A 10658-nucleotide genomic window follows, 5' to 3' on the forward strand; every position below is an offset into this window, starting at 1 on the left:
TGCCCAGTGCACACAGTAAATGACTACAGAGACATAAGTGATATAGTGGATCGCCCTCATATTCAAACATCTTCCACAGATACACAAGTTGTTCATAGGAACAGGGAATGCTATGGCAATAAAGACCTGCAAACAGTCTAACAGCAACAAATATTGTGCATCTGACAATTAAACATATGGGTGTAGAGGTCAATACTAGGCTTGTTGCCCTAGGGAATGACAGCTTAGCCAGAGTGTGCTTGGCATCTGCATCCCCAGTACAGTAGGCTACTGTGCCACTGTAAAGTAGGTCACATAAGGCAATGTGTGAGGCTAGTGAGCTGTGCCTCTGTCAAGCAGGGGCACAGTGGAGATCCCAGGATTTGAATGTGCTAAGCCACATCCATGTTGTTGGTGTGTGCTGGAAGAGGGTTGCTGAGGACCTCTAACAGTAAGTGGGCATCAATAACAGACTGAGGGGAGCCCTATCTGCATTGTCTGGACAATTCCACTGTCAACACTGTGTTGTGATGATTATGTGGGAAGGAAGTGTCGTGCCGGTACTGTTCACAGATGTCCTCCCTCTGTGGGCTACAGCTCTGCAATGTATTAGCTCACTCTTTCTGTTGGATGGCTCATATATGGCTGGTGTACACCTGACAGGTGTCTTGTTGTGGAGCAGTCATGGGTATATGTGGGATAGCATGATCAATGCAAACCTTACACATGCTCATAGAATGCAATTATCAAGGATTATGCAGAGTGGCCAGTATAGTCCCCCAGCATGGGTCCTTTGAAGTCATCCACCCCAGTCTTCACAAGTGTATAGTCTGCTTGTGCTAAATACAGTTTGTTTGCAGTGACAACCTTGCCTGGGGGTGAGGATGGGATATAGATGTCCAGGGAAAGGTGGGTATGGTCGGATATCAACAATGGTGGTCTACCTCTGGTGTGGAACAGTGAGTACCCATGTTACAGATGGACAGGTGCAATATGTATTCCCCCATGTGGCTGTGGTGAGTGGTTCTGCTATAGCACATGGACCCACAAATTGTAGTGGCTGTAGGGTAAAATTGTAGAGGCCTGAGTAGTTCCCACACACAATATGCCTGTACCTGATGTTAACAACTGGAATGGTGTATGTGAACACCTGCATATCCCGGCACTGTTTCCAGGGAAGCAAAGTGTGTGTCCTGGATGTGGGAGTGGTGTTCTGGACTGGTTGTGTTGTGTGTTACAGGTCCTGTGGTCATGAAGCATGGTATAGAACATAACCTGCCAGTGCGATGTGCATATCTGACCCTGAAGTAGGTGGCTGCAAATGCATATATATGCTATCCCCCACCTGACAGGTAGTACTAGATGTACATACCTCTGTAGAAATAAAGATGTCAGCACCCTATAAATACTGCAGGTGCAGAACAGATGCCCATTAATTCGGATAGCGCGCTCTGTTAATGCGTCTCCCTCAAGTGTCATAATATAGTTAGGTAGGAGTTTGAACCATGAAAATGCTCAGTGTGTGTGTGTGTGGGTGAGCGGGGTTGATGTGTGTGCAAGTCTGTGTGAGGGAAGTGTCCCTTTTAGCAACTGGGAAAACACTCTACAGGATGCACATTCCCCTATCTAAGCACTGATGATGTCAGCACCCTATAAGTACAGCAGGAGAAGGGAAACCTCCCAGTAATATGAATAGCGCGCTCTGCTAATGTGTCTGTCATGAGTGTCATAACATAGTTAGGTGGGGGTTTGAATCCTGTAACTGCCCAGTGTGTGTGGAGGGGGGTTAGTGTGTGTGCATGTCTGTGTGAGGGAGATGTCCCTTTTGGCAACTGTGAAAACACTCTACAGGATGCACATTCCCCTATCTAAGCACTGATGAATGTCAGCACCCTATAAGTGCAGCAGGAGAAGAGAAACCTCCCAGTAATGCGAATTGTGTGCTCTGCTAATGTGTCCGTCATGAGTGTCATAACATAGTTAGGTAGGGGTTTGAATCCTGCAACTGCCCAGTGTGTGTGGAGGGGGGTTAGTGTGTGTGCAAGTCTGTGTGAGGGAGATGTCCCTTTTGGCAACCGTGAAAGCACTCTACAGGATGCACATTCCCCTATCTAAGCACTGATGATGTCAGCACCCTATAAGTACAGCAGGAGAAGGAAAACCTCCCAGTAATTCAAATAGCGCACTCTGCTAATGCATCTCTCTCAAGTGTCATAACATAGTTAGGTAGGAGTTTGAAACCTGCAAATGACAAGTGTGTGTGTTTGGATGTGGGGAGTTTGTGTGTGTGTGCAATTCTGTATGAAAGACATGTGCTTTTTTGCAATCAGGAGATCACACTACATGATGCACATTACCCTTTCCAAACACTGATGATGTCAGCACCCTATACGTACAGCTGGAGAAGGGACCCCTCCCAGTAATCCAAATAGCACACTCTGCTAATGTGTCTCTCTCAAATGTCATAACATAGTTAGGTAGGAGTTTAAAACCTGCAAGTGTGTGTGTGTTTGGATGTGGGGAGTTTGTGTGTGTGCAATTCTGTATGAAAGACATGTGCTTTTTTGCAATCAGGAGATCACACTACATGATGCACATTACCCTTTCCAAACACTGATGATGTCAGCACCCTATACGTACAGCTGGAGAAGAAACACCTCCCAGTAATCCAAATAGCACACTCTGCTAATGCGTCTCTCTCAAGTGTCATAACATAGTTAGGTAGGAGTTTGAAACCTGCAAATGGCAAGTGTGTGTTTGGATGTGGAGAGTTTGTGTGTGTGCAATTCTGTATGAAAAACATGTGCTTTTTTGCAATCAGGAGATCACGCTACATGATTCACATTACCCTTTCCAAACACTGATGATGTCAGCACCCTATAAGTACAGCCGGAGAAGAGGAACCTCCTAGTAATCCAAATAGTGCACTTCGCTAATGCGTCTCTCTCACGTGTTGTGACATAGTTAGGTAGGGGTATTAATCCTGCAAGTGTGTGTGTGTGTGTGTGTGTGTGTGTGTGGGGGGGGGGTAGTAGGGTGTGTGTAATTGCAAGTGTGAGAGAACAGATCCTTTTGTCAATAGGGTGTGTGTAATTGCAAGTGTGAGAGAACAGATCCTTTTGTCAATAGGGTGTGTGTAATTGCAAGTGTGAGAGAACAGATCCTTTTGTCAATAGGGTGTGTGTAATTGCAAGTGTGAGAGAACAGATCCTTTTGTCAATAGTGTAATTGCAAGTGTGAGAGAACAGATCCTTTTGTCAATAGGGTGTGTGTAATTGCAAGTGTGAGAGAACAGATCCTTTTGTCAATAGGGTGTGTGTAATTGCAAGTGTGAGAGAACAGATCCTTTTGTCAATAGGGTGTGTGTAATTGCAAGTGTGAGAGAACAGATCCTTTTGTCAATAGGGTGTGTGTAATTGCAAGTGTGAGAGAACAGATCCTTTTGTCAATAGGGTGTGTGTAATTGCAAGTGTGAGAGAACAGATCCTTTTGTCAATAGGGTGTGTGTAATTGCAAGTGTGAGAGAACAGATCCTTTTGTCAATAGGGTGTGTGTAATTGCAAGTGTGAGAGAACAGATCCTTTTGTCAATAGGGTGTGTGTAATTGCAAGTGTGAGAGAACAGATCCTTTTGTCAATAGGGTGTGTGTAATTGCAAGTGTGAGAGAACAGATCCTTTTCTCAATAGGGTGTGTGTAATTGCAAGTGTGAGAGAACAGATCCTTTTGTCAATAGGGTGTGTGTAATTGCAAGTGTGAGAGAACAGATCCTTTTGTCAATAGGGTGTGTGTAATTGCAAGTGTGAGAGAACAGATCCTTTTGGCAAATACTACAATACACCAGATGCTGCATATTCCCACAGTAAACACAGGGGATGTCACCACACTATCAGTACAGCCAAACAGGGCTACTTGGCCAGTAATGCCAATAGTGCGCTCCACTACTGGGTTAGGGTGTGTGTAATTGCAAGTGTGAGAGAACAGATCCTTTTGGCAAATACTACAATACACCAGATGCTGCATATTCCCCCAGTAAACACAGGGGATGTCACCACACTATCAGTACAGCCAAACAGGGCTACTTGGCCAGTAATGCCAATAGTGCGCTCCACTACTGGGTTAGGGTGTGTGTAATTGCATGTGTGAGAGAACAGATCCTTTTGGCAATAGGGTGTGTGTAATTGCAAGTGTGAGAGAACAGATCCTTTTGGCAAATACTACAATACACCAGATGCTGCATATTCCCACAGTAAACACAGGGGATGTCACCACACTATCAGTACAGCCAAACAGGGCTACTTGGCCAGTAATGCCAATAGTGCGCTCCACTACAGGGTTAGGGTGTGTGTAATTGCAAGTGTGAGAGAACAGATCCTTTTGGCAAATACTACAATACACCAGATGCTGCATATTCCCCCAGTAAACACAGGGGATGTCACCACACTATCAGTACAGCCAAACAGGGCTACTTGGCCAGTAATGCCAATAGTGCGCTCCACTACTGGGTTAGGGTGTGTGTAATTGCAAGTGTGAGAGAACAGATCCTTTTGGCAAATACTACAATACACCAGATGCTGCATATTCCCACAGTAAACACAGGGGATGTCACCACACTATCAGTACAGCCAAACAGGGCTACTTGGCCAGTAATGCCAATAGTGCGCTCCACTACTGGGTTAGGGTGTGTGTAATTGCAAGTGTGAGAGAACAGATCCTTTTGGCAATAGGGTGTGTGTAATTGCAAGTGTGAGAGAACAGATCCTTTTGGCAAATACTACAATACACCAGATGCTGCATATTCCCACAGTAAACACAGGGGATGTCACCACACTATCAGTACAGCCAAACAGGGCTACTTGGCCAGTAATGCCAATAGTGCGCTCCACTACTGGGTTAGGGTGTGTGTAATTGCAAGTGTGAGAGAACAGATCCTTTTGGCAAATACTACAATACACCAGATGCTGCATATTCCCCCAGTAAACACAGGGGATGTCACCACACTATCAGTACAGCCAAACAGGGCTACTTGGCCAGTGATGCCAATAGTGCACTCCACTACTGGGTTAGGGTGTGTGTAATTGCAAGTGTGAGAGAACAGATCCTTTTGGCAAATACTACAATACACCAGATGCTGCATATTCCCCCAGTAAACACGGGATGTCACCACACTATCAGTACAGCCAAACAGGGCTACTTGGCCAGTGATGCCAATAGTGCACTCCACTACTGGGTCTATAGGGTAGTAGGGTGTGTGTAATTGCAAGTGTGAGAGAACAGATCCTTTTGGCAAATACTACAATACACCAGATGCTGCATATTCCCCCAGTAAACACGGGATGTCACCACACTATCAGTACAGCCAAACAGGGCTACTTGGCCAGTGATGCCAATAGTGCACTCCACTACTGGGTCTATAGGGTAGTAGGGTGTGTGTAATTGCAAGTGTGAGAGAACAGATCCTTTTGGCAAATACTACAATACACCAGATGCTGCATATTCCCCCAGTAAACACAGGGGATGTCACCACACTATCAGTACAGCCAAACAGGGCTACTTGGCCAGTGATGCCAATAGTGCACTCCACTACTGGGTCTATAGGGTAGTAGGGTGTGTGTAATTGCAAGTGTGAGAGAACAGATCCTTTTGGCAAATACTACAATACACCAGATGCTGCATATTCCCCCAGTAAACACAGGGGATGTCACCACACTATCAGTACAGCCAAACAGGGCTACTTGGCCAGTGATGCCAATAGTGCACTCCACTAGGGTAGTAGGGTGTGTGTAATTGCAAGTGTGAGAGAACAGATCCTTTTGGCAATAGGGTGTGTGTAATTGCAAGTGTGAGAGAACAGATCCTTTTGGCAAATACTACAATACACCAGATGCTGCATATTCCCACAGTAAACACAGGGGATGTCACCACACTATCAGTACAGCCAAACAGGGCTACTTGGCCAGTAATGCCAATAGTGCTCCACTACTGGAACTCCACTACTGGCAATAGGGTGTGTGTAATTGCAAGTGTGAGAGAACAGATCCTTTTGGCAAATACTACAATACACCAGATGCTGCATATTCCCCCAGTAAACACAGGGGATGTCACCACACTATCAGTACAGCCAAACAGGGCTACTTGGCCAGTAATGCCAATAGTGGGGGGTAGTAGGGTGTGTGTAATTGCAAGTGTGAGAGAACAGATCCTTTTGGCAAATACTACAATACACCAGATGCTGCATATTCCCACAGTAAACACAGGGGATGTCACCACACTATCAGTACAGCCAAACAGGGCTACTTGGCCAGTAATGCCAATAGTGCGCTCCACTACTGGGTTAGGGTGTGTGTAATTGCAAGTGTGAGAGAACAGATCCTTTTGGCAAATACTACAATACACCAGATGCTGCATATTCCCCCAGTAAACACGGGATGTCACCACACTATCAGTACAGCCAAACAGGGCTACTTGGCCAGTAATGCCAATAGTGCGCTCCACTACTGGGTTAGGGTGTGTGTAATTGCAAGTGTGAGAGAACAGATCCTTTTGGCAAATACTACAATACACCAGATGCTGCATATTCCCCCAGTAAACACAGGGGATGTCACCACACTATCAGTACAGCCAAACAGGGCTACTTGGCCAGTGATGCCAATAGTGCACTCCACTAGGGTAGTAGGGTGTGTGTAATTGCAAGTGTGAGAGAACAGATCCTTTTGACAAATACTAAAATACACCAGATGCTGCATATTCCCCCAGTAAACACAGGGGATGTCACCACACTATCAGTACAGCCAAACAGGGCTACTTGGCCAGTGATGCCAATAGTGCACTCCACTACTGGGTCTATAGGGTAGTAGGGTGTGTGTAATTGCAAGTGTGAGAGAACAGATCCTTTTGGCAAATACTACAATACACCAGATGCTGCATATTCCCCCAGTAAACACAGGGGATATCACCACACTATCAGTACAGCCAAACAGGGCTACTTGGCCAGTAATGCCAATAGTGCGCTCCACTACTGGGTTAGGGTGTGTGTAATTGCAAGTGTGAGAGAACAGATCCTTTTGGCAAATACTACAATACACCAGATGCTGCATATTCCCCCAGTAAACACAGGGGATGTCACCACACTATCAGTACAGCCAAACAGGGCTACTTGGCCAGTAATGCCAATAGTGCGCTCCACTACTGGGTTAGGGTGTGTGTAATTGCAAGTGTGAGAGAACAGATGCTTTTGGCAAATACTACAATACACCAGATGCTGCATATTCCCCCAGTAAACACAGGGGATGTCACCACACTATCAGTACAGCCAAACAGGGCTACTTGGCCAGTAATGCCAATAGTGCGCTCCACTACTGGGTCTATTACCATTGTCAGATCACAGATAGGTATGTTTTGGAAACCTACAACTGCCACGTGTGGTTGTGTCACACAATATGACCTTGTGTGGGTTGTGTCACACAATATGACCTTGTGTGGGTCTCTGTGCATAACAATGCATGCCATTGCCTAAACCAGCAATGGCAATGCACACATGATGTATGTGTGTGACACATACACATAAATACCTGTGACCTGCAGTAGTTACCATGTCTGACACGTGCCTCAAGTGGATAAATGGTACCTGCAAGTGTGTGTGTGTGTGTGTGGGGGGGGTAGTAGGGTGTGTGTAATTGCAAGTGTGAGAGAACAGATCCTTTTGGCAAATACTACAATACACCAGATGCTGCATATTCCCCCAGTAAACACAGGGGATGTCACCACACTATCAGTACAGCCAAACAGGGCTACTTGGCCAGTAATGCCAATAGTGCGCTCCACTACTGGGTCTATTACCATTGTCAGAGCACAGATAGGTATGTTTTGGAAACCCACAACTGCCACGTGTGGTTGTGTCACACAATATGACCTTGTGTGGGTTGTGTCACACAATATGACCTTGTGTGGGTCTCTGTGCATAACAATGCATGCCATTGCCTAAACCAGCAATGGCAATGCACACATGATGTATGTGTGTGACACATACTCATAAATACCTGTGACCTGCAGTAGTTACCATGTCTGACACGTGCCTCAAGTGGATAAATGGTACCTGCAAGTGTGTGTGTGTGGGGGGGTAGTAGGGTGTGTGTAATTGCAAGTGTGAGAGAACAGATCCTTTTGGCAAATACTACAATACACCAGATGCTGCATATTCCCCCAGTAAACACAGGGATGTCACCACACTATCAGTACAGCCAAACAGGGCTACTTGGCCAGTAATGCCAATAGTGCGCTCCACTACTGGGTCTATTACCATTGTCAGAGCACAGATAGGTATGTTTTGGAAACCCACAACTGCCACGTGTGGTTGTGTCACACAATATGACCTTGTGTGGGTTGTGTCACACAATATGACCTTGTGTGGGTCTCTGTGCATAACAATGCATGCCATTGCCTAAACCAGCAATGGCAATGCACACATGATGTATGTGTGTGACACATACACAAAAATACCTGTGACCTGCAGTAGTTACCATGTTTGACACGTGCCTCAAGTGGATAAATGGTACCTGCAAGTGTGTGTGTGGGGGGGGGTAGTAGGGTGTGTGTAATTGCAAGTGTGAGAGAACAGATCCTTTTGGCAAATACTACAATACACCAGATGCTGCATATTCCCCCAGTAAACACAGGGGATGTCACCACACTATCAGTACAGCCAAACAGGGCTACTTGGCCAGTAATGCCAATAGTGCGCTCCACTACTGGGTCTATTACCATTGTCAGAGCACAGATAGGTATGTTTTGGAAACCCACAACTGCCACGTGTGGTTGTGTCACACAATATGACCTTGTGTGGGTTGTGTCACACAATATGACCTTGTGTGGGTCTCTGTGCATAACAATGCATGCCATTGCCTAAACCAGCAATGGCAATGCACACATGATGTATGTGTGTGACACATACACATAAATACCTGTGACCTGCAGTAGTTACCATGTCTGACACGTGCCTCAAGTGGATAAATGGTATTCGCAATGCATAACAATATGACTGTGTCATACTGTGCAGGGGCCGCACGCGGTATGTGTCTATACAGTGTGGGTTGTATATGGTATAATACCTACAGGAGGGGATACACATCTGGTCTGGGCCATATAGTCTACATGCAGTCGATGAACAGGTGCTGCATGTTACCACCTGTTGTGGGAGTGGTAACATGTTATTCCACTGCAATTCAGTGACCACATGCTGGGAACCTTTCAGCTAGTGTGTTGTAGCTACAGTAATGCTCACGCACAATGTTTGGCTGGATGCAGGCCAGCCATATAAAGGCATTTCTTGAGACTGTCATATTGCCAGTGTTGTTAGGGAGGATATGTGGGTTTCCTGTGTATGGGGGGGTTGTGTGTGCCAAGCTATGAACCAGAAGGCAGTCCAACACACTGTTAGCTGCTCATGAATAGGCCCTGATGCTTTGTGCTGTGCCAACAACCTGGAGGTGTGTGTATCTGTGGTGCCCACCCCCCTGTCCATGTGTGTTACATGTGTAGGGGACGACAGGCATGGTATGAGGTATAACCTGGCAGTGATGGGTTGCACCTGTGAGCCGTGAATCAGGACTCTGGTACTGCACAGAAATTGCAGTTCACCGTGCTGAGGACAGTGTCCAGTGCATGCATCTTGCGGTGTACACTGCTGGTGTTGTGTAGCATCACTGTTAGTGTCCTATCCTGTGTGATACCCGCGGAGGTGACTATGTAATCTGTGTCCTGCAGCAAAAGGCACTATGTGTGTATCAAGGGGCTTCGCCAATATACAATAGCCCATGGGTGTCACGTGCAAGCTGCCCCTTGCAAATCATTGTGGTTTCCCTAGCATGTAAGCACACGTTGACAGCCAGTGGATACCCTATGAATGACATTGGAGATTGAGCAGAATGTAGACATAGAACACCCTTCCTACATATAGTGGTAGCATACCTGGTGAGGGTATGATGGCAACCAAGATCAGGCTCATACTGACCCGTGCCACATGCTGAGAGATCCCTTCTATGTTCCCTATCATGTAGTCCAGGAAGGTATGTCTCAGGTCATCCATAGTGGCATGGTCAATGACTGAGTCATAAGTGTCCATGCCTCTGACTGACCTGTATGCATGTGTTTTGTGGTGGACCATAGTACCCCACAGGCATATCACTGTGACCTTCACCATGTACAGCCTGTTGAGCGGGACCCCACTGCAGCGGCCAAGAGAGGTACCTGACACATCTGTAGCAGGTGTGTTGTGTAGCCCTACAGGCTGTGAGTGTGTGGCACACGAGATGTGTATGCCATGTGTGGCATGTGCTCTGTTCCGACGTAACCTATGCCTGTGTGCCAGCTGCGGAGGTGTGTGATGCTCAGGCAGGATGCTATTCTGAGTCTCCAAGTATGCCCCAGTGTGTTCAGATTGCTGTCAGTGTGGGTCTATGTCAGACTGGTATTGTAGTCACTGTAGTATGTCATGCCACCTGACAGGGTATGGCAGTACTGGGTTCAGAGTGCTCAGTCCCCAGATTGGCTATGTGGTGGCATCCCACACATGTGTTGTACGCTCCTGGCCAGGGGTGAGGGTTGACTGCATACATGTGGCAGCTGTGACATTGCCACATGACTCACATAAACCACAACTGGACCATAGAGGTGATTCACAGGT

This window comes from Protopterus annectens, chromosome 12.part0, assembly GCF_019279795.1.
Source record: "Protopterus annectens isolate FY-2018-M chromosome 12.part0, PAN1.0, whole genome shotgun sequence".
NCBI classification, from domain to species: Eukaryota; Metazoa; Chordata; order Ceratodontiformes; family Protopteridae; genus Protopterus; species Protopterus annectens.